This window comes from Wyeomyia smithii, chromosome 3 (assembly GCF_029784165.1).
Source record: "Wyeomyia smithii strain HCP4-BCI-WySm-NY-G18 chromosome 3, ASM2978416v1, whole genome shotgun sequence".
Taxonomy (NCBI): Eukaryota; Metazoa; Arthropoda; class Insecta; order Diptera; family Culicidae; genus Wyeomyia; species Wyeomyia smithii.
The window spans coordinates 199,928,947-199,954,690 of NC_073696.1; the positions used below are offsets into that span (position 1 = coordinate 199,928,947).

The 25,744-nt window shown below is 42.6% G+C and overlaps 1 protein-coding gene across 3 annotated transcripts in view; it reads left to right on the top strand.

The window, feature by feature from the left end:
- LOC129730925 (gonadotropin-releasing hormone receptor) overlaps positions 1-25,744 on the top strand; it is a 283,718-nt gene that overhangs the window by 120,212 nt on the left and 137,762 nt on the right. The gene's annotated exons all lie outside the window — the stretch shown is intronic.

Genomic DNA, 25,744 nt, shown 5'->3' on the forward strand with positions numbered 1-25,744 from the left:
AGTACATACAGCAGAAATGGCGCGGAGTCGATCATCGACGTGACGTTCTCCAGCCCAGGACTGATCATGAACTGGAGGGTAGACGACGGCTTCACCAATAGCGAACATCAGCCGGTCTGCTATAGTGTAGACAACAACGAGAGGCGGCAAGCGATGAGTAGGGCAAACATTCCGTTCACCCGCTTGCGGAAGACATCGCATTTCGTGCCAATACGAACCCGTGGGGTGACGCCTACAGGATCGTAATGGCCAAGACCAAAGGCGCGCTGGCGCCTGCAGAGCGATCACCAGCGATCCTGGAGCGAATCATCGAGGGACTCTTTCCGCGCCACGAGCCAAGTCCTTGGCCTCCGGCGGTCGAGTCTCACGTCCGACGTTCCAGTATCTCAGACACAGACCAGTGATGGTCGGCCAACCTGCCGAGCATCCAATTCGTGGGCGACGACAGCCGTGTCAAGCTTCAGGAGGAGGCAAGGTTCACGAATGAGGAACTCATCGTGATCGCCAACTCTCTAAAGCTGAGAGAGGGACCGGGACCGGATGGTATCCCTAACCTGGCAATCAGGCTGGCGATAAAAACGGCCCCCGGGCTGTTTCTAGTAGTCATGCAGAGGTGCCTGGATGACTGCCTTTTTCCGAATAGGTGGTCCTACTGCCGAAGGCTGGGAAACCACCAGGTGACCCATCGGCATATAGGCCTATCTGCCTGCTAGACACGGCAGGCAAGGTACTTGAGAGAATTATCCTCAACAGACTGGTGAGGTACACAGAGGGTGTTAACGGTCTGGCAAGCAACCAGTTCGGCTTCCGGAAGGGCAGGTCCACGCTGCACAGTGGTTCGAATTGTATGGCAAGGGCGGTCATGAATCATTTTTGTGCAATATTGCTCTTGAAAACTTTCAAAATCGACAGAATCAGGTGTGTTTTGACTACAACAACCTTTTTGGGGACTGTCATCATCCAACTTGTTTCAATTTTCTGGTATTTCCATTATCATGCTTACATAATAGGGTGCCAATAGAATATAGGGAAAAGTTTGACCATTGAGTTTTAAAATGTGGCAGTTTTCAAAAGTTTTGCCTTCTCGAAAAAAGTCCCTATGCAAAATTTAAGCTCAATCGGGTTGTGTTAAGTGAACCCTCAAAGCGATCAAAGTTTGACTTTTCTATCATTAGAAAAACCTCAAACAAATTTGATATTGTCTCAGAAACCTTCCGTATTTCAACACCAAATATCAAAATTCGAATATAGACAAATGTATGAGAACAAATTAGTAAATTTGAGCTGAATGTACCCCAACCCTTCTAAGAACCTATGCAGAAAACATAAAATTCAAGCGAAAAAGTAAGCATCATTAGCCGCTTGCCATCGACTTGCCTGCAAATACTTGCAGCTGGAAACATTAGCAAACTTTCCTGAGTCCTGAGCCTTTCGTTTGGTGGTGATTTGGTGATAGTATCTCGCGCGGAACACATTTATAAGTTTACATGAATTTTAATATGAGTGGTGCTCTTTGACTTTTTTACTACGTTCCCTCTCACGACTAATTTTGATAACAGATTAGCACATACCTATCCAAACAATATCGCAATAGCAAAACATACCTGTTTTCTGAAGATTCATAATAAAAATAAACAGATGAAGCGACTGAATTTGTTCCTAAGCGGATATATACACAATGTATAAAACACGTACTGTTTAAGCTGATTTCACAAGTGTCAAACACCTTCCCTTATCTTGTGCTCGAAAAATAACTGTTCTTAAAATAGGCCAACAAAAACAGTTTTTCTGCATTCTCAGGTACATAAACGATCCATTAAATCGATAATAAGCAGAAAACAAAAAAACTTTTTTTTCTATTTTTGACCTATGGGCGAACCACTGTGCGCTGGATGCTATCGCCTCCGTCACCAAGACAGCGGAGATAACACTCCAGCGCAAGAGAAGGGGAATACGCTATTGCGCAATCGTCACGCTCGACGTGAAAAATGCGTTAAATAGCGCCAGTTGGGACTCCATAACGCTCGCGCTCAGGAGCATTCATGTACCGGTGTCGCTGTACAAGATTCTGGAAAACTACCTCCAGAATCGAGTACTGGTTTACAATACAGAGGAGGGTCAGAAGAGCGTTCCAATCACCGCAGGGGTTCCGCAAGGTTCCATCCTGGGTCCGGTGTTGTGGAACGTCATATATGACGGGGTGTTGAAACTAAAGTTTCCTGTAGGGGTTGTGATCGTCGGCTTTGCAGACGACATAACGCTAGAGGTTTACGGTGAGTCAATCGAAGAGGTCGAGTTGACGGCTGCGCACTGCGTACGCAAGGTCGAGGATTGGATGCGCTCCAGGAAACTGGAGCTCGCGCACCAGAAGACGGAGGTCACGGTTGTGAACAACCATGAATCGGAGCAACAGGCGGTGGTCAGAGTCAGAGACTGCACCATCACCTCGAAGCGATCTCTGAAGCTCTTGGGAGTTATGGTCGACGACAAGCTCACGTTCGGGAGCCACGTCGACTATGCATGTAAGAGGGCCTCATCGGCTATGGCAGCACTATCTCGTATGATATCCAATATCTCAGCGTTTTATGGCATCAAGCGAAGACTTCTTGCCAGCGTGGTTTCGTCCATACTTAGGTATGGTGGGCCAGTGTGGTCCAGAGCGTTAGGTACTAACAGTTACCGTGGTAAACTAGAAAGTACTTACAGGCTCATGTGCCCGAGAGTTGCGAGTGCGTATCGTACGGTGTCATACGATGCAATCTGTGTCTTGTCCGGCATGATGCCTATCAGCATCGCCATCAAGGAGGACAGAGAGTGTTTCGACCAACGTGACACAAGGAGCATACGAGGTACCAGAAGGTCATTCTCGATGCTCTGCTGTCAGCGAAATGGTCCAACTCCACAAAGGGCAGATGGACGCACCGACTTATACCGGAGATATCCGGCTGGGTCGGGAGACGACATGGTGAAGTGAACTTCCACCTGACACAAATCCTGTCAGGCCATGGTTGTTTAAGGCAACATCTGCACAGGTTCGAACACGCGGGGCCCTTCATGTGTCCCGAGTGCGTGGAGGAGGAGGAGACTGCAGAGCATGTCTTCTTCGTATGCCCCCGTTTCGTAAGAGCGAGGAGCAACATGATGGCTGTGAGCGGGCCTGGCACTACTCCGGACAATTTAATCCGGAGGATGTGCGACGACCCGGACATCTGGAACGCGGTCTGTGCGGCCGCCTCTCAGATTGTCCTGGAGCTGCAACGTGTGTGGCGGGTCAACCACCAACACGCCAGTGGTAGCTAATTACCAGTCTCCATGTAGTTAGCTAGGAGGTTATAAGAGTAAAGAGGGTGCATCACGCACAAAAGCCACTTCCCGACGTAATATTTAATCGTCGTTCCGGGGCGACCAGGGCTGGAGACTGGAGGGGTTTTAGTGGGTCGAGACAGGGATCAGTAGGTGTCTGGGGGAGTGTAACACATGACACACATGAGCGAGATGCGAAAACGGGTGATTGAGTGGTGGCAATCAGCCCTCGAATGTGCAGGTTGAGAATTAAGAGCCGGTTCTTCAATATCAGCATCATAAACGTGCACGGCCCTCACTTCGGAAGTACCGAAGATGACAAGGATGAATTCTACGCATGGAGTTGGAGCATGAGTACAACCACTGCCCAAAACAGTAAATTAAGTTCGGAGATTTCAACGCTTAGGTCGGTCAGTACAAACCGGTGATTGGAAGGTTCAGCGTGTACCAGCCGACCAACGAAATGGACCTAGGACTTATCGACTTTACCGCCTGCAACAACATGATCGTGCGTAGTACCTGCTATCAGCACAACCTCCTACACAAGTACACCTGGAGGTCACCAAAACAGACAGAAACACAAATTGACCACGTTCTAATTGATTTTCCGTTGTTGAAAAACATTCGGTACCGACGCCGGCCCCGGTTAAATCTCTCGCGACTGAAGTAGCGTAACGTCGCCGAAAACTACGCGCATTCGCTAGAAGCTGCGCTGCTGGAAGAGGACCAGCTGAAGGAAGCTTCTCTCGAGAACTGTTAAAACACCATCAAAGTAGCCATCAACAGCGTGGCGGAGACCGTCATCGGGCATGTGGGACTAACCCAACAAAACGAGTGGTTTGACAACGAACGAAGAGTGATGGATGAGAAGTACGTTGCGCGAGCGGCTGAGAAATGCTGTGCCACTCTTCAGAATGTAGAAAGACACAGACAGAAGAAAATGCAGCGAGCCCATATTTTCCGGGAGAAAAAAACGCCGCCTGGAGGAAGAGGAATAGGCAGAGCTAAAATAGGTGCATCATTCACAGGCAACGCGAAAGTTCTACCAGAAACTCAACATATCCCGCATAGGCTTCATGCCGTGAGCCGAAAAGTGTCGGGATTAAGATGGTAGGATTCTGGTGGTCGATCGTGAGGTGATCAGAAGGTGGAAGCAGCGTAATAACGAACACCTGAAGGGCACCCAGTCAGAGGACCATGGCGGCGGAGAAAGCGATCCCGTCGGTGCGACAAACGTAGAAGACGTACAAGCCTCAACGATAGGCGAATTAAGAGAAGCCTCCACGCAGCTGAAAAACAATAAATCGCCTGGGATGGATGGTCTCGAAGCGGAGCTTTTAAAAATAAGCCCGGAAGAATGCAAACATTTGGAATACAAAACAGCTTCCGGAGGAGTGGAAGGATGGGGTTATCTTCCAATGAGAAAGGCGACAAATTGGACTGTGGGAACTATCGAGCGATCACCGTCCTGAACGCCGCCTTCCAATTGCTTTCCCAAATCATTTTCCGCCAACTCTCCCAGCTAGCCAACAGATTTGTGGAAAGCTGTAAGGCCGGCTCCGTGAAAAAAACGGTCTTCGACGGACCAAATCTTCACCATTCGGCAGATCCTACAGAAATGCCAAGAATATAGACGCACCACCTATCGACTTCAAAAAACGACCTAACGACCATAAAAAAAAACTTTTGAAGGTCATAGACGAAAAGGGCTTTCCGGGGAAACTGATTAGACTGATAAAGGCTACGATGGATGAGATGGATTTCGGGTGAAATGTCGGGTCCATTTGAATCCCCTTGGGGGTTTCGACAGGGTGATGGTCTCTCCTGCCTGCTATTCAATATTTCGCTACAGGGTGTAATGAATGGAGCGGACATCAACACGCGGGTACGATTTTCAACAAATCCAGTCGATTCGTTTGCTTTGCTGATGACATGGATATTGCCGGCAGAACAACTGCGGCGGTGGCAGAATAGTACATCAGACTAAAACTGGAAGCTACAAGGATTGGGTTGCCGATAAATACATCTTAAACGAAGTATACTAGCAGGCGGAACCGAAGCCGACCGACAATGCCTAGGCAGTAGCACTACGATCGACGGCGGTTAGTTCGAAGTAGTCTATCCTGGCTCACTGGTAACTGAGGACAATGTGCCGTGAGATCCGGAGGTGTATTATCAGCGTGAGGTGTGCCTACATTGGGCTCCACAAGCAATTGCGGTCGAACAGACCAAGCTCCCGTACGAAGTGTAGCCTGTACAAAACGCTCATAAGACCGATTGTTCTCTATGGGCATGAAACGTGGACTCGAGGGGAACCTGCGAGTGCTCGGTGTTTTCAAACGCCGGGTACTTAGGACGATCTTTGGCAGTGTAGAGGAGAACAGAAAATGGAAGCGGAGGATGAACCGTGAGCGTCGGATACGCTGAGAGCTTGTTGCAATGATGCTGGACACCTACCCTGCGAAGATAGTGTTTGTCTGGACGACGCAGCGAGCATAATGTAGATCAGGAGGAGCGAGATCTGGTGGGGATTACACGGTACCCCAGGTATTGTAGAGTGACAACCATTGGGATTAGAGAAGCTTCGTTGATCAGTCCATGTAAATAAAATAAATAAAAAAAACTTCTTGAGTTACAGCTCAAGGGCACAATTTTTTATCTCACAAAATCGATCATCAATTTCTCTCCCTTAATGTCACAATACCCAGATACCCGAAGTATGTTTAATTAACTATTTACTACTTCCATGGTGTCTCATACGTTTTCTTTTTTTTTTTTTTTGAAAACTTTGTAGGCTTGTAGCGTTTATCAATTGATAAAATTGAAGTGGGCTTCTCAGCATAGCATCTAATGCATTTGAAGGCGTACTTAGAATCGCACCCGTGATGGAAATATTAGCATGTCTTTGTAGCTTTTCCGGCTTTTTCTTAGCATACATAACATTTTTTAGGGTCTAATGATAGCCGTACAGATCTAGTAGATCATTTTTGAGTCCAATCTTCGATACCAATGGTTTCTTTTACTAATTCATAGCGCACTTGTAGCTTTACTTTTCACTTTTTCCATATGTAAGCTTCACTTTTTATTTGCTATCTATTCTTTGCTATCTTTTTTTAATGTGTAAAATTACATTGAGGACTGCAGCTTAATTTATGAATCGCTTATGTCACCGTCTATCTTGCAGCTGTGGTGAAACATTTGGTTACAATAGACCCGAATTATTCCACACCATACGTAGAAGGCCCTTAATAAACAAACTCCTACCTACCTGTTGTTGCCTGCATCCGCCCAAAGTATCACGAAGCCAAAATGTTACATTGCATTACCTACGATTGAAAGTTATTTTAATTCGAACATCTACTGAGTAGTATCACATTCGTTGTTTTGCTTTCGTCTCGATTAGACGCAAATTGTTCAGCTCTGCTTGATTCGCAAAATAACAATACACGAGTTATCGTACGGCTGTTTTTTTTTGTCGATTAGTTCTTGTGTTGTGCGATAACAATAGCCTGAAGTTTATCGGCAGAATCATTTTCTGCACACTGGTAGGGGCAGGCTACCCCGCCAGTGATCCGATACGCAGCTGATATATCAGCAAGAATAATTCCCCCGCACCGCTGTTACTCCGCTAGCAGCACGGACCACCATACGATCGAGCGAGTGGAAATCAACAACAAGTGTCATTGTTTGTTCTGCGGAGACACTCTTCCAGATTGATCCTACTAGCAGCCGAGAGGTTGTGACTTAGACGTTCGGTGAAGTATTCACTTTAAAATTATTATCATTATTAACATTATTACTATTAATATTATTATCATTAATATTGTTATTATTATTGTTATTATTATTATTATTATTATTTTTTTTTTTTCTTCACATAACATTTATTTGACACGGCACAAATACAATTTAATGTTTAACGGCGCCAATTATATCTGATGACTTAAAAACTAAAGCAAATTTTTTATCCTCGCTGCCGACTACGAGCTGAAATTAAGTCTAACTTAAAACTAGCATGGGATTTCCAATCAGTGTTTTGTTGTTCAATGGTCGTCTGATAATCGTCGAATGGCATGTATGGATTCGTTCTGCTGAGCCACGATGTCGTGAGTTGGGACAGAGGCTCGTAGTCCTTGGGTCCTGGTTCTATTGTGCGGGGTCTGGTTGCTGGTTTTGTGCTTATAGTTCAAACGTGTTCTTGTCGTTTTGTTCGGTGTAGACGGAGGGGAACGGGACTAGACTGGGGCGTGGATGGATTTCAGGAAAACGTATATAAGGGACATGTAGGATAGGTCACGGCTCGCCAAGACATCACGAACAGGAACAGCCGGCTGTCTACCCTCGGCCTGCAGGGAAGCTATTAATTTAGACCTGGCGTCACGGTGTACAGGGCATGACCAAACCACATGCTCTATGTCGTGATAACCTTCACCACAGGTACAGATACCACTTTCCCCGAGCCCAACACGACGGAGGAGCGCGTCAAATCTATAGTGATTGGACATAAGCCGGGACATCACGCAAATGAAATCCCGACCTACATCCAACCCCTTGAACCACGGGTTCGTCGATACTTTGGGGATTATGGAATGTAACCACCTTCCCAATTCCCCTCTGGTCCAAGCATTTTGCCAACTGATGATCGTATTCTGACGTACAAGTGCGAAAAATTCATTAAAGGCAATTGGTCTTTCATAAATATCACCGTTTGTTGCGCCCACCTTAGCCAAAGAGTCCGCTTTCTCATTACCCGGTATCGAGCAGTGAGAAGGGACCCACGCTAAGGTAATCTGAGTAGATTTTTCGGATAAAGCACTCAGATGTTCCCGTATTTTCCCCAGGAAATACGGAGAGTGCTTAACATCTTTCATCGATCGGAGAGCCTCAATGGAACTGAGACTGTCCGTAAAGATGAAATAATGGTCCGTGGGCATTTTTTCGATAATCCCTAGGGTGTACTGAATTGCAGCTAATTCTGCGACGTAAACAGAAGCAGGATTATCGAGCTTATGGGAGACGGTTAAATTGTTATTGAAGATACCGAAGCCAGTGGACCCATCAAGAAGTGATCCGTCAGTGTAGTACATATTGTCGCAGTTGATGTTTCGATATTTATTGGAAAAAATTTTAGGGATCTGCTGCACGCGTAAATGATCCGGGATTCCACGAGTTTCTTCTATCATGGATGTATCGAAAAACACAGTAGAATCAGAAGTATTTGATAAGTCGACACGATTTGGAATATTCGAAGAAGGGTTAATATTTTGGGACATGTGATTGAAATACAATGTCATAAAACGGGTTTGAGAATTAAGTTCGATTAACCTTTCAAAATTTTCAATCACGGGACGGTTCAAGACCTCACATTTGATTAGAATACGAGAAGACAGGCTCCAGAAGCGGTTTTTCAATGGTAGTACTCCAGCTAAAACCTCCAAACTCATCGTATGGGTCGACTGCATGCAACCTAAGGCGATACGCAAACAACGATATTGTATTCGCTCCAGTTTGATCAAATGTGTGTTTGCTGCGGAGCGGAAGCAGAAACACCCGTATTCAATAACAGACAATATCGTTGTTTGGTAAAGCCTTATAAGGTCTCCTGGATGGGCTCCCCACCATTGTCCGGTTATTGTACGAAGAAAATTCACTCTTTGTTGACATTTTTTCATCAGATACCTCACGTGACAACCCCAGGTGCCTTTAGAGTCGAACCAGACACCAAGATATTTGTGTACCAAAACCTGAGAAATCGTTTTACCCATTAATTGTGTTTGAAGCTGAGCAGGATCATGCTTCCTAGAAAAAACTACTATCTCAGTCTTCTCCGGAGAGAATTCGATACCTAGCTGTAAAGCCCAAGCAGACAAATTGTCCAAGGTATCTTGCAATGGTCCTTGCAAATCGGCAGCTTTGGCTCCTGTAACAGAGATTACACTGTCGTCTGCAAGTTGTCTTATCGTGCATGAATTTGCCAGACATTCGTCGATGTCATTTACATAAAAGTTGTAAAGAAGGGGGCTTAAACATGAGCCCTGGGGAAGACCCATGTAGCTAATGCGAAAAGTTGCCAAATCGCCATGCGTAAAATGCATGTGCTTTTCGGACAACAAATTGTGCAAAAAATTGTTCAAAATTGGAGAAAATCCTTGTCGGTGAAGTTTACCCGAAAGAATGTCAATAGAAACGGAATCAAAAGCCCCCTTAATGTCCAAGAACGCAGACGCCATTTGTTCTTTACGAGCATACGCCAGCTGAATATCTGTTGAAAGCAACGCAAGACAATCATTCGTCCCTTTGGCACGGCGGAAGCCAAATTGAGTTTCTGATAGTAGACCATTTGATTCGACCCAGTGGTCTAAACGACGGAGTATCATTTTTTCCATCAATTTCCGGATACAGGATAGCATTGCAATCGGCCTATAAGAGTTGTGATTAGAAGCTGGTTTCCCTGGTTTTTGGATGGCGATCACCTTCACTTGCCTCCAATCCTGCGGTACAATGTTTTGCTCCAGGAACTTATTGAACAAGTTCAACAAGCGCCTCTTGGCATTGCCGGGTAGATTCTTCAACAAGTTGAATTTGATTCTATCTAATCCAGGCGCGTTATTGTTACAGGACAGGAGGGCAACTGAAAATTCTGCCATCGTAAAAGGTGATTCTATCGCGTCGTGGCCCGGAGACGCATCGCGAACAATATTTTGCTCAGGAACAGAGTCCGGACATACTTTCCTGGCAAAATCAAATATCCACCTACTTGAAGACTCCTCGCTTTCGTTGACCGTTACGCGATTCCGCATTCTTCGGGCTGTGTTCCAAAGAGTGCTCATCGATGTCTCCCTCGACGTCTCGTTCACGAACCGACGCCAATATCCACGTTTCTTTGCTTTAGCCAAGCTTTTAAGCTTGGTATCAAGCTCCGAATACCGTAAATAGTCGCCAGGTGTACCTCCCGTCTGGTAGGCCTTGAACGCGTCGGATCTTTGCGTGTAGACATCGGAGCACTCTTGGTCCCACCACGGAGTGGGAGGCCGTTCTTTGATCGTTACGCCGGGATATTTCTTCGTTTGGGCTTGCAACGCGGCGTCGAGAATCAAGCCCGCGAGGAGGTTGTATTCTTCAAGTGGTGAATGATGTTGAATCGACTCGACCGCTTTTGAAATCATTTCCTCGTATAACTTCCAATCGACATTTCGTGTGAGGTCATACGGAATGTCAATTGGTCGCATGCGAGTTGACCCGTTAGTAATTGAAATAAGAATAGGCAGATGGTCGCTACCGTGAGGATCGAGGATTACCTTCCATGTGCAATCCAACCGTAGCGACGTCGAACATAAGGATAGATCCAAAGCGCTTGGGCGCGCTGGAGGTTTCGGGATACGTGTCATTTCACCGTTGTTTAAAATAGTCATGTCGAAGTCATCGCAAAGGTTATAGATTAAAGAGGAGCGGTTATCATTGTATGGGGAACCCCAAGCCACGCCATGAGAGTTGAAGTCTCCCAAAATCAAACGTGGCGAGGGAAGAAGTTCTATTAAATCAAAGAGCAGCCGTTGCCCAACCTGTGCTCTGGGGGGAATATATATTGAGGCAATACAAAGCTCTTTACCTTGTATTGTCATTTGACATGCGACAACTTCGATGCCTGGAATCGAGGGGAGGTTAATACGATAGAAAGAATAGCACTTTTTAATCCCTAAAAGTACTCCTCCATATGGGGTGTCTCGATCAAGGCGAATAATATTAAAATCATGGAAGTTGAGATCAATATTTGAAGTAAGCCAAGTTTCACAAAGGGAAAATGCATCGCATTTGTTTTTATTTATCAAAACTTTAAACGAATCAATTTTTGGTAAAATACTTCTACAATTCCACTGTAAGACAGAGATAGAATCCTTCATATACGCAGTTGAATTAGGCATCGAAGGATACAATCGCTGCAAGGAGAGGCCATTGGGCAGTCAACTGCTTCAAAAATGATCTAACTGTTGGGAGGAATGCTGTAAGAAAAATTTTAATTGGATCGGGTACATTGAAAGTTTCAAAAATCCAGTCCACAATGTCAGAAAATTTCACTAATCCAGAGTTTGTTTCATCAACTGGGAGTGTAAAAGGAGCAACTGGGGTTTTAGATGTTCCTGGCAGTGCTGGGAACTCCTTCTGGGACTTTAAATTTGCCAGCCCAGGAGGAGTTTGCTTCGGTTTTTCCGCAGCACTGTTTGGTTTGTTTGTAACTTTCATTTCACTTTGAGAAATCTTAGGACCTTTTCTGGGAAGTTTAGGAGAGGAAATATTTTTCCTCTTTCTAGACTCCCCAGGATTGGCGTAAGATGCTCCCGCTGGTGAATCGTCAGAATCGGTTTCATCAGAGGACAACAGATCGAAGGGGTTCGAAGTAACGGGAGAAGTGGTAACGGTCTTCTTCAGCATGTCAGCGTAGGAACGCTTTGAACGCTCTTTGAGAGACCGTTTTATTTTATCCCTGCGCTGCATGTACACCGCACATGTCGAGAGCTCATGCAGATTTTCTCCGCAGTGAATACACTTTTCAGCGTTAACACTGCAAGAATCTTCCGCATGAGACTCCCCACACTTGCCACAACGTGCCTTATTGCAGCAGTAGGCGGCTGTATGGCCTAACTGCTTGCAATTCAGGCAGTTCATGACGCGGGGCACGTAGAGCCTCACAGGGAGACGAACCCGGTGGATCGAGACGTGGCTTGGTAGTGCAGACCCGGCGAACGTAACTCGAAACGAGTCTGACGGAGTGTATACTGTTTTGCCACCGATGATCGATGCTGACCGCAATTGCTTGCAGTCGAGCACCTTTACTTCGGGACACGTTTTGTTCTTAAAGCACCCTTTGGCACTTTGCAGTATACACTCGACGGACAGACTCGAATCGGTTATGACACCGTCGATCTCCACGTCTCGTGCGGGTATGTAAACGCGATACTCGCGTGTGAAGAGCTCAGAGCAAGCTATATCGTTGGCCTCTTTCAGGTTACCGACCACGACACGGAGCTTGTTAGGCCGGACCTTGGAAATTTCGGTCACGCCCTTGTACTCCTTCGTCAGGTCTTTAGAAATCTGCAAGAGGTTCAACTTTTTCGATTTCGGTCCTGCCTTTGGCCGAAAATAAACAGTATAGCTGCTCTGGGCTCCGTCTGGGCAAAGCCTGGGGCGAGGGGGGACTGAAGAATGAACAGGGGAGGGGGTAACAGAAGGGTCAGGGTCAGAGGGGTTCGGGGATGGTGGCGCGGGAGGCGAGGGATCTACATCCATCGCGCTAAGTCTAGCGCACTAGCGCTGACAAGAACACGTACCTTTTTATTTCTCCCTTCCAGTAAGGTTGGTTGTCCGATCGTTCGAAGTAGCAGCCGTTACAGCCAGCAGCACCAATACAGCAGCACCAAACAGCCACCAGCAGCGAGCCAGGTGTGAGATCACTCCACACAGCGATACAACTCGCTGACACTGATGGCTTCTTCTTTTTCCTCGTTTGTGTCTCGTCCACTGCTGTAGCACAATCCAGCCAGCAGCCAAATCGGCTTACGCACCAGCTGGCAGTCACGATGCGAAACAGTTGCACAAAGGCACGACCTTGAACCCGGATTTATTTCACTTGACCAGGCAAACAATGCCAACACTTGTTCACACGTCTTTTGTTTTATACTCTATCGGACCGATCACCAAACACGTCCAGTACTGATGCGTGTTCGGCACAGAATGATTATTATTATTATTGTTATTATTATTATTAGTATTATTACTATTGTTTTTATTATTAGTATTACTGTCTTTTTTTATTTGATCAATTGTAGTTTGAAATATTGTTTTTAAAATTTTATATCAACTATTTGTTCCCCCCCCCCACCACCACATTCGGATATTTCTCGTTTGTGTACCGTAGAGCGTAACGCTCCCGCGAAATGGGAGACATGCAGGTGCAACTTTTCATGGATGTGGAAACAAATGGGAAAGAAATCAAAATTTCCCCCAGGAGTTCTCCCTTGATTCCCCTGTACCATCCCCGTTACCTAGCCCTGTGCCAAGGGTACCGGAAATACGGGTAAAAGCTTACCCAGATGCCGCTAGCGGTCCCTACGTTGTTTACTTCCGGCGCATAAATAAACCTTTGAATATAATTCAAATAGGCAAAGACCTGGCAAAACAGTTTTCGGCCGTAACCGAGATTACGAAGGTGAGGCCGAACAAACTGCGAGTTGTCGTGAGTAGCTTGAAACAAGCAAACGAAATTGCTAGCTACGAGCTCTTTACAAGGGAGTACCGCGTGTACATCCCTGCCAAGGACATGGAGATCGACGGTGTGGTTACCGAAGGAAACCTCACGGTCGATGACATTTTGCGTCACGGGGTTGACTGTTTCAAGAACCCCCTGATTCAAAATGTAAAGATACTGGATGTCAAGCAATTGCATTCAGTATCCATCGAAGAAGGGAAGAAGAAATTCCTCCCTTCGGATTTCTTCCGGGTAACATTCGCCGGATCCGCACTGCCGAGCTACATCTCTTTGGACAGGGTTCGTCTGCCTGTACGCCTGTTTGTACCGCGGGTCATGCATTGCCGAAACTGCAAGCAGTTAGGTCATACAGCCACCTACTGCTGCAACAAGGCACGCTGCAGCAAGTGCGGAGGCAATCATGCTGAGACCGCTTGCAGTGAGGATACTGAAAAATGTCTCTATTGCGAGGGAACTCGGCATGACCTTCCGGCATGTCCCGCGTACAAACAGCGCAAGGAAAAAATCAAGCGTTCCCTTAAGGAACGATCAAAGCGCTCTTTTGCAGAAATGCTTAAGAGGGCTGAGTCACCCTCGACAGGAAACATCTTTTCCTTTTTGCCAACCGATGAGGGTACATCTGACGATCCCGTCGAAGGGTGTTCTTATGCCTTGCCAGAGGGATCTAGGAAGAGGAAAATGCTCAACTCTCCTAGTCTTTCTCGCAAAGGTCGTAAGATAACCCCTAGCGGAATGACCAGTAAGACAACACAAAAAGGAAGCGGTGAAGAAAAACCGAAACAAGTACCCCCGGTTTTAATTTCAAATCAAACCTGGAGTACCCACCGCTTCCTGGGGCACCAAAAACCCCTCGTGCACCTATTTCTCGATCAGAAGACATAAAAGAAACAGGGTTCATAAAATTCTCTGATATTGTGGGCTGGATAATTAAAGCCTTTAACCTTTTGAACCTTTTTGAACCTTTTTGAAGCAACTCACAGCAACTTGGCCCCTCATTTCAGCTATCATATCTTTCAATGACTAATACATCGAAAGAGGTTAGGAATTTTGTCACTGTGTTACAGTGGAACTGCCGAAGTATCATCCCCAAATTCGATTTATTTTCACATTTGATAAACACATACAATTGTGATGCGTTCGGGCTCTGTAAAACTTTTCTCAATTCAAATGACCAACTTAATTTCCACGATTTCAACATCATTCGTCGAGATCGAGACTCACACGGTGGAGGGGTACTTTTAGGGATCAAAATGTGCTATTCTTTTTTTCAGAATCTACCTCCCCTCGATCTCGAATATTGAAGTTGTAGCCATTCAAACGAATATGAATGGAAAAGACCTTTGCCTTGTTTCGTTATATATTCCCCCATCCACGCGGATTGAACAGAAGCAACTCCTTGTTATAGCAGAATTGCTTCCCGCACTTTTTTTGATTTTGGGAGATTTTAACTCTCACTGTTCGCTATGGGGGTCGCTGTACGACGACAACCGATCTTCTTTAATTTGTAACTTGGTCGACGACTTCAATATGACACTTTTGAATACTGGGGAAGCGACACGTGTACCCTCCTCCTCCAGCACGTGGAAGCGTGCTTTACCTATCCCTCTGCTCGACATCACTAGCGTAAGATTGCCAGTGAAAAGTAATCGATTATCCCCACGGTAGTGATCATCTTCCAATCGTTATATTAATTGCTAATGGTTCAACTCCCCCGAACCTAATCAATACTTCCTACGACCTTACACGTAATATTGATTGGAAGCGTTATGAGTCTATTATAGCGGAATCCATCGAGACTCACGAGGAACTTCCTCCGGAGGAAGAATACGCGTTCTTAGTTGGCTTGATAATCGACGCCGCGACTCAAGCTCAGACGAAACCGATACCCGGGGTAACGATTAAATAGCGCCCTCCCAACAAATGGTGGGACAAAGAGTGCTCTGAGCTGTACGCGCGAAGGTCCACGGCGTATGAGGACTACCGGGAGTACGGCACTGTCAACCTACTTCGAAAGTACGAGGCACTGGGCAGGCAGATGAAGAGCTTAGTAAAGGCGAAAAAACGCGGGTACTGGCGGCGGTTTGTAAACGCGTTGTCGAGGGAAACAGCGATGCACTCTTTGGGATACCGCCAGGCGCATGCGGAATCGTAACGTTTCGAATGAGAGTGAGGAGTATTCAGACCGCTGGATATTCGATTTTGCCAAAAAGGTCTGCCCGGATTCCGGAACAGAAAACCTTTCGCGACGCGTTTTTAGTAACTACGAAAGAGCCTCCATTTTCGATGATGGAATTTTCAATGGCTCTCCTCTCGTGCAACAATAAAGCTCCAGGATTGGATAGAATCAAGTTCAACCTGCTGAAAAATCTACCCGATTCTGCAAAAAGACGCGTGTTGAATTCATTCAACAAGTTTCTTGAGCTAAACATTGTTCCGCACGACTGGAGGGAGGTGAAAGTTATTGCTATTAGAAAACCCGGGAAACCTGCCTCTGATCACAATTCTTATAGGCCGATTGCTATGCTCTCTTGCCTCCGGAAATTAATGGAGAAAATGATCCTCTTACGGCTAGACAAATGGGTTGAAACAAACAATTTACTGTCAGACACTCAATTTGGCTTTCGCCGGGGCAAAGGAACGAGCGATTGCCTAGCGTTGCTTTCTACTGAAATTCAACTCGCCTTTGCTCGGAAAGAGCAAATGGCCTCTGCATTCTTGGATGTTAAGGGGGCTTTTGACTCTGTCTCTGTTGAAGTTTGAACAGAGAAACTTCATTCGCAGGGACTTTCACCAAATTTGAATAACTTTTTGCTCGATTTGTTGTCAGAAAAGCATATGTATTTCTCGCATGGTGATTTGACAACTTCCCAGATTAGCTACATGGGTCTTCCCCAGGGCTCATGTTTAAGCCCTCTCTTATATAATTTTTACGTCATTGACATCGATGAATGTCTTGCAAATTCATGCACGCTAAGGCAACTTGCAGACGATAGCGTTGTATCCATTACTGACAGCGAGGCTAACGATCTGCAAGGACCATTGCAAGATACCTTGGATAATTTGTTTGAATGGGCTCTTAAGCTGGGTTTCGGATTCTCTCCGGAGAAAACTGAGTTGGTCGTTTTTTCTAGGAAGCATAACCCAGCTCAGCTGGTGCTCCTACTAACGGGTGAAACGATCACTCAGGTTTTAGTCGCTAAATATCTCGGGGTCTGGTTCGACTCAAAATGTACCTGGGCTTGTCATATAAGGTATCTGACACGAAAATGCCAACAGTGGATTAATTCTCTTCGTACGATTACCGGAACCTGGTGGGGTGCTCACCCAGGAGACCTTCTAAGGTTATACCAAACAACAATACTGTCAGTTTTTGAATACGGTTGTTTCTGCTTTCGCTCCGCTGCGAACACGCATATTTTGAAACTAGAAAAAATACAATATCGTTGTTTGCGTATTGCCTTGGGTTGCATGCAGTCGACCCATACGATGAGATCGTATATCTTAATTAGTTTTAAGGAATAGAAACTATGTAGGTATTATTGCGTTAAGGTTGATATTTTGTTTAATTTTTTCTTAATTGTAAATTTAGGCGTTTTCGATTGTCAGCAATCAACACGCCTTGTAATTTTTTAATTCCTTATTCTCAGATTAATTTTCATTATTTACGTTTGTAACCACAGATTTTATAAATTTTATTTTAGTGTCCTGACATTTTTCTAAAAGGGTTTTCCCTGTTGACGCTCTAAATTTTTTTTTCAATTTTGCTACCAACCCTTTGCGATCTTCACATGCCACCGAACATAACCAATGGCACCACCGCAAGACATCGCCGTCGCCGAAGAAAAAATGTATTTTACATCGCCGCCGTCCGTAATGTGAGCCGCGCACAGGTCTGCCTCATACATACATTGCGTGCAATCTTTGTACGAATGAAAATCCCTGCTTTTTGCCCGAGTTTCGCCGGTCCCCTCTTCGAAACGAAGAGACGTTCATAATGAAACTTTTAACTAATCCATAAAAGACCCATTATCATGAAGTATGACGATCCGTCCGCCACAAGACACCTTCCGTTGATTGTTCTGCTCGTTTTCTTTTCGGTGAAACGATACCGAGCTAGAGCTAAGTGTAACACAATCTGTCAAAGTCGGACGTAAATGTGGAGGCTGGCCGTCGGCAAGACGTCTGCCGGTGATAAAAGTGGCCATTATCAAGGATAATTTTTTTTTCTCATGAATTCTGCATTTCACCAACCAGTCGCAAATAGAGAACCTCGTTTAGCTCGTCTTGTTAGGTGATGAATAATGAGGTGTTAGTAAAATTACAAGTGTGGCAAAAATAAAATGGCCAGCAAGTACAATTCATCCGATTGCAATGAGAGAGAAGTAGAGCAACACAACGGATTGCCCTAATTAAATTTGTCTGTTATATTAGCGCTAAAGCTAGCAAGTCTACGTTTTAATTCTTTTTTCTGCCCTTTTAATTGTTCTAGTGAGATGACATTCAAGTTGATTAAGAGCCAGTTCGCGAGAGCCGCAACCGCCTTTCTGAGGGACGTTGTTTTGATGTTCTCCGATTGGGCTGAAATTTTCAGCATTTGTCTGTCTATTCAAGGTAGGAAGTTTTGCAAAATTTCATATTTTTCATTGAGGTTAAGTGGGGTAAAACGGCCCTTGAAAATGATATGTCCAAAAACGTCTAAATACTAAAAAGTGCAATAACTCCTGCTAGACTTGATGGATTTTCCTAAAAATTTGTGGTATTATTCTACACTAAGAGTACTTCAAAACGCATAGTCACAATATATGGCAAAGAGGTATATTGACGAAAAAAACGCATTTTTCTTTTAAAAATTGTCAATTTTCAGGGTCATCCTACTCTTTTCAACATCGCTAGAAAAAATATCTGAATATGACGTTTTGTAGAGCAACTCAAGAGCTTTAATGTCATGTATAAGCCAAGTGTGCCAAATGGGGTAAAACGGCCCTAGAAGGTTTTTTTTTTCAAAAAACCGTCAAAATCACTGAACTCACTATAGTTCCTGCTAGTCCTAATTGATTTTATTGAAAATTTGGATTATCACTGTATCTTACCAGAACTACCTACTTTACCAGAAGATACGCAATTTGGGATAAAACGTTCCTTGAAGATTTTTTTTTCGAAAAAAGCCGTCAAAATCACCAAAACTGCAAGAACTTGGGTTAGACTTAATAGATTTACTGAAAATTTAGATTATTACTCTAAGTTAATACGAACTTAAGGGCAAGATGACAAAAGTGACAAATAGATTTACATAACGAAAAAAAAAATTTCTTGGAAAATACTTGTCGATTTTCGGGGTGCTATTTTCTCTACAGAAAAGGTCCAGAACCCGAAGTTAGCATTTTATAAAACAACTACAGAGCTTTTATTTGGCATAATATCAAAATGCATCTTTTGGAAACTGATTAAAAAGGACTAAAGTTTTCCTTGACTTCAAGAGAAGCATCAAACAGGGTAAAAGATATTATCGATATGACTGTTGCGAAAATAAATAATTCCAACCGAGTTCCTACTTATCCGTGGAGCAAATAAAATCGTTATTTGCACGATTCCCTGCTATATTCATGTAGGTAAACCTTAGCGTAAAGGAAGACGTTGCTTTGATGAACGTTGAAGAACATCATGAGTATAAATTGTAAAGCATTAGTGTTCGAATTCGTGATTTTTTTAAATGATTGTTAATTTTCATTGATACAACAGCAAATAGAGTAACATGATTTTTTGGCCAACACTCTGGAAAAAAAGCGAATAAGACCAATGACAATAAATTTAAAGATAATCAAATTAAAAAAGTGCACATGAAATTTAAACAATAACTTACTTCATTTGCTTTAACAAAACTCGAAATGTTGCAATCTTTCAGCAACCGTCTCATCGATATCGTCTTTTACAAGGTTTGATGCTTTTCTTGAAACCTAGTAAAAAGTCAAGAAAAAGTTTAGTCCTTGTTAGTCAGTTTCCAAATGATGCATCTGGATTTGATATCAAATCAAAGCTCTGTTTTATGAAATGCTAACTTCGGGCGCTGGACCCCTTCTGTAGAGAAAATAGCACCCCGAAAATCGCCAAGTATTTTTCAAGAAAAATTTTTTTTTCGTTCTTTAAATCCATTTGTCACATTTGTCATCTTGCCCTTAAGTTCGTATTAACTTAGAGTAATAATCTAAATTCTCAGTAAATCTATCAAGTCTAACCCAAGTTCTCGCAGTTTTAGTGATTTTGACGGCTTTTTTCGAAAAAAAAATCTTCAAGGAACGTTTTATCCCAAATTGCGTATCTTCTGGTAAAGTAGGTAGTTCTGGTAAGATACAGTGATAATCCAAATTTTCAATAAAATCAATTAGGACTAGCAGGAGCTATAGTGAGTTCAGTGATTTTGACGGTTTTTTGAAAAAAAAACCTTCTAGGGCCGTTTTACCCCATTTGGCACACTTGGCTTATACATGACATTAAAGCTCTTGAGTTGCTCTACGCCATATAAAACGCCATATTCAGATATTTTTTCTAGCGATGTTGAAAAGAGTAGGATGACCCTGAAAATTGACAATTTTTAAAAGAAAAATGCGTTTTTTTCGTCAATATACCTCTTTGCCATATATTGTGACTATGCGTTTTGTGGTACTCTTAGTGTAGAATAATACCACAAATTTTTAGGAAAATCCATCAAGTCTAGCAGGAGTTATTGCACTTTTTAGTATTTAGACGTTTTTGGACATATCATTTTCAAGGGCCGTTTTACCCCACTTAACCTCAATGAAAAAAATTGAAATTTTTCAAAACTTCCTACCTTGAATAGACAAACAAACGCTGAGAATTTCAGCCCAATCGGAGAACATCAAAACAACATGCGGTTGCGCCTCTCACGAACTGGCTCTTAAGTTGCTTCTCTGCTAGTTCTTAACTATGACAATAAGGTTTGTTTCTGTGCAATTGGTTGATTGGCCGGTTCAACTCATCAAACTGTAGTCAAATCATTCACTCATTACTGAATTATAAGTTTCCTTATTATTCGCAGAGGTGAACTTGTACGGGTAATTGTAATCCGGGAGAATCCGAGAGTTTCATTAAACACACAGAGCACACAACAAGGGGGACCACTTTTTAAATGCAACCAATAAAAGTAAATGAAGCGACAAAAATTTGATCACCAAACTCGTACTCCAAACTCGAACACGAAAACAACAACAGCATTAGGCAGATGATCATAAAACGGCAAAATCAGCAGAATCGACAATAGTTAAGTGAACATCTTAAGCTTGATGTCGTGAACAATTCATGAGTGTTTTTCGCAGTTTCGATGCTGCAGCCGATTGTTTGGTTACTAAATAGATTTTACTAAATAATTGGATTTTAACAGGTCTGCTTTGTTGTCAAGCTCCAATTTTATCTATAACATCTTGTCCAGACTGCCGCTATTTGCATAACAGTCCTATGTAAAAGACCTATGTTTTCTTGTTTTTGCGGAAATGGGTCCATTTTGGCATGCTCTACAAGAGTAGCCATTAAAATCGAGGTTGTGGGAATCAAACCTCACTTTTTTAATGGCTATTGTTGAAAAACATGCCAAAATGGACCCATTTTCGCAAAATTTACACAGGACTCGCAACTTTTACATAGGACTATTATGCGAATAGCGGCAGCAGAGCTTCGTTTCAGCTATTGACACTAACCGCTCTGAGTAATGGGCATCAGTCACCTCTTTCCTTTTTATCTTTTTACTGGATTAGTAGCAACGGCCCTGTCAATATGACACAGATCGATGTCCGTCAAAATTTTAATTTGTTTTATATAACTCACAACACAGGGCCAAAAAATTTAATTAATCTAATTGGAATCAGATGGTAGATTGGGGAAACCTATTCGAAACCAATAATAAATCTATTTTTCTTTTTGCTTTGCAGTTAGTGGTGGGAACTGTGCCAATCGGCAATGCACGTCATCATTAGATAACATTGTTTTCAATCATGCTCAGGTGCAATTTTTAAATATTGATCTATTTACAAATCGAAAGCTTGAAATAAAAAAAACTGCGAATGACAACTTTTTACAATAGAAAAAATTACAGGTTTAATGTGGAAAGCTTTCCGAACTTCACGTGCACTGTTTCATACCATTTTTCACCTTAACATGCTCCCCGTTGCAACAAACATTACCAAAGTCAACAAACGCAATTGCGTGTGTAATGCATTACTATCATGAATGCCCAAAAATGCTCCATTTGTTTTCACATACGTAAACAAACAAACGTTCAATTTTCGTTTGAAACGGTGCTGGTTACACAGTTGTTCAGTTTACTCGCATACTAATAAATCAATTACCACACAATACCCTTTTCTCCGGAAGCAATCAGAAACAGCCAATGGAAACATCGTACTATTTGTTCGGAAATTCGAACTCATTTTCCTATGATGTGCAGTATCCCATCTTCTCGGTAAATGTTTTCAAATACAACTGATACGATACGAGTATGTGGATACAATCATCCTTTGAAAGCTACTAGTCGGTTAGTAAAAGCTAGTGATAGCTCATACATTTCTGCTGCTTTTGATCAACACAGGTGTTTTACCAAGTAAATGCAATTGAATTGAGCTTACGTGGAAAAAAGTAGTATGGTATTGAACCAGAAATTTTCAGGGCTGGTAACTAGCTTATAGTTGCTCTTTAGTTCCGTGACCACATCAATATCGTCTACAATTAGAACACCTTTCAATAATTCTGTGTAAGGAATATGCATTCTTAGCTAGGATACTGCTTTTGCCCAGCATGTTTACATATTTCATTTCCATGCGTTGTTGGGCAGCTGGGATTGTGATTGGAACTTTGCTCTTCATTCACATCAACTGATGATACAGAATTTCTCTAATAATTTAACAAAACCATCTCTCCAGAATCTACGCCTTACGCTTCAAACAATGCAAGTCAAAGTTCCAATACTATTTTCTAGGATGTATTTCCTGATTCAACGTTTATAAACATGATTATCATATTTTATTTATTTTATATCGATATTATCGCGAAACGTAGACTCCAGTTATGGTTTCGTAAACCAACTCAATGCGCGCAATATTAATATTCAATATTCTCGATAAATGCTTTCCTTAGAATTTGATGATGCAATTATTGTAGCAGATGGTATTTTCTCCTTTGCTCCTACTCCTACTCTGATATAGATGGCTGGGACTCTTCGATGGGATTGTGAGGATGCTAATCAGTATCAATCTCTATTTCCGTAGCTTTCACTTTGTTATAATGTAGTTGATACGAATTATAAATTGATAAAAACTTTTGTACAGCCAAGTTTTAAAAGAATATGAATTTGAATATATTTAAATTGCTTTTTTCTGTTCAGTTTGTGAATAGAAAAGGGTGAACAAAACTGTTGATCCGTTATTGATCACACATTATCAATTTCATAATTTCAATATTATTGATCTGATAAAATATCAGGTGGCAGCAATTTTTTTGTACTTCAAATGAAAGCTGTATAATCGCTAACGTGCTGTTTGAAGAGTGTTTAATGACGAATTCAAGAGAAATGGTTCATAAAAAAGCAAGAATTGCTCGAAATACAACTTTTTAAAAACCCCGTTTAATTCCTCGGTGGTCGAGGGGTCCATTAATATGAACAAGCCATTTTTCTCATTTTTTCACTGCTTGCAATCATTTAGACACAAAAACACCCCGTTGAAAAGACCTCGTGTCATCAGTGGGGCGGTTTTAGGGGATTCGCTCAATATAATATAATTCGAGAAAATCCTGCCAAAACAGTAATGCAGTTTGTTTAGATGTTTATCTCATTAAGGGGTAATATCTACCAAAAAAAAATTTTCTTGTCATTTTTTTATTGGCTTAAATCATGCCAAAACTATCCTAAAATCAAAATCTACATCGCCCAAGTACTGATCTATACTCAAAATTCGTTTAAACCAATTTTTACCGAACAACTTTTATGCTTCAAAATAACATTTTTTGTTTGTTTTGGCGATGCCCGTTTTTCCTTTTATTTCGAGGCTTTGTAAACTATCAGAAGTTACCTATGATCGTTATAGTGATTCAAATTTGAAGTATAGAGGTCGCTGCATCAAATTTCGACCGTTATAGCGTCTCTACAGAACGTGTTAACTCACAATTTCCCTTTGTTTAGTCGATCAGCCGTTCTCGTTGTGTACATTCTTTGTTTGAGTTTTTCTATACTTTATAACTGTGAGTTATGTTCAAAAGTATCTAAACATGAGTGACATGTTTGAGTTTTGCATGGGTTCGGGCGCCAACTGTGTCAAAGTCGCTAAGCATCGCATGTCCGACATCGCGAAAGAGGCTAGGCGCAGCCATACATCAGATGACAAAAAAGATAAAGTGGAAAATAAAACCCAGGAAGGACAATTTTACGGCGCAAGGATAGCTGACTGAAGGTAAAACAGTTCTTAGGGGCTTTGTTATTGCGATTCTTAAGATTTATAGCATTTTGAAACTTTAAACGCGTTTCTCTCAAAAAAAAAAAAACAACAACACCAACTTTTAAAAAAAGCGGTTCACGGCTATCGCTGCACAGCCGCCATTTTGTAACAAAAATAGCAATAAAAATATTTTTTCTATTCTGCGAGAGTTGCTCAATCCAATGATATATTATTTATATACCTTACATCTCAAATGTCCTGTAAAAAAAATCATGATAAAAGCCATGCTTTTTTGAGCATTTGGTAGATATAACCCCTTAATATGAACAAGCCATTTTTCTCATTTTTTCACTGCTTGTAATCATTTAGACACAAAAACGCCTCGTTTAAAAGTCCTCATATCATCAGTGGGACGGTTTTAGGAGATTTACTCAATATAATATAATTCGAGAGAATCCTGCCGAAACAGTAAAGCTGAATTTGTCTAGATGTTTATCTCATTAAACCAATTTATCTTTGGGGTTGCCCATACATTCTAGAGAATGTCAAAATTTTATGACTCATTCTCGAGTTGATGCTCTCAAGATGACGCTTTGGTTCTCTACAGCCAATGTACTACGCTCAGAACGGCCAAATGATGGTCACGTGAAAAACACAAAAAAATCGTGAAATCGAACGAGCTAGTTTAAGACCATAGGCATCACAAAGGGTTATATCATTCAAGAATGTTTACACATGAAGAAATTGTGCCCGCGATGGGTACCGCGTTTCTTAACAATTGATCATATAGACCAAAGTGTCAGACTTTCGACGTGTGAAAGAAAAGAGTTTTTGCAGTGACTCGTGACAACGGATGAAACATGGATGAGTCCAATCAGCATAATAGTACCTACCTTAAACATGGTTAAACAATCAATGAACAATATTATTGTACAGTGGATTGATTGGACGTTGAAATCAAAACGAAACGGCCGCATAACGTATGAAGAAAAAAATCCAAACAAACAAACTTTCAATTCCAAAAAAAAAATCTTGGGCACTTGTTTGTTTATTTCAGTAGTGTAACTCACTAATAAACCTTATAAGAAAAACTCAGCTCCACATCGCGCTGATTTCCTGATCTTCTGGGGTACTTGCCGTCCCGTTATTGGTAGGGAAGGCCTTCACTCTACCACCTGACGTGAGTGAACTTCGCCGCGGCTAAGGGAATGGCCATCTGTAGTACCAATTTTGCACGTCTGAACATTGGGAAGCACACCTGGAGACACCCCAATGGAGAGGCTCGCTTCCAGATCGATCACATGCTGACCGACGGCCGGCACTTTTTAAGGTGAATCGGGACCGAATCCAAGCATGGGAGGAGCGATGGCTTCCTCCTGCATACTAATGCATTTCGAGAGTGCCTCAATAAATATCATAAATAATACAACTAACCTGCAATTGTTTATTGTCGAAATGCTAACCCAGCACCGGAGCACCTAGTTCAATAAATTTGCACATTTGGTTCTGGCGTGAAACCCTTAAAACGTTCTAATCTTGCTTTTTTTCACGCCGCTGTTTTCTCCCGGTTTTGTTTATATTCTCGCGCCGGTAGTCACTAGAATGTTTTCCACGAATACCGGCACGTACGAGTCGCGTAATCACTCAAACTACGTATACTTTTCTCTTTACACTTATGATCATCGAGATCGTTTCTAATTTTCACAAAAACTCGACCGAAGTGGGCTAAAACTCGCCTTAA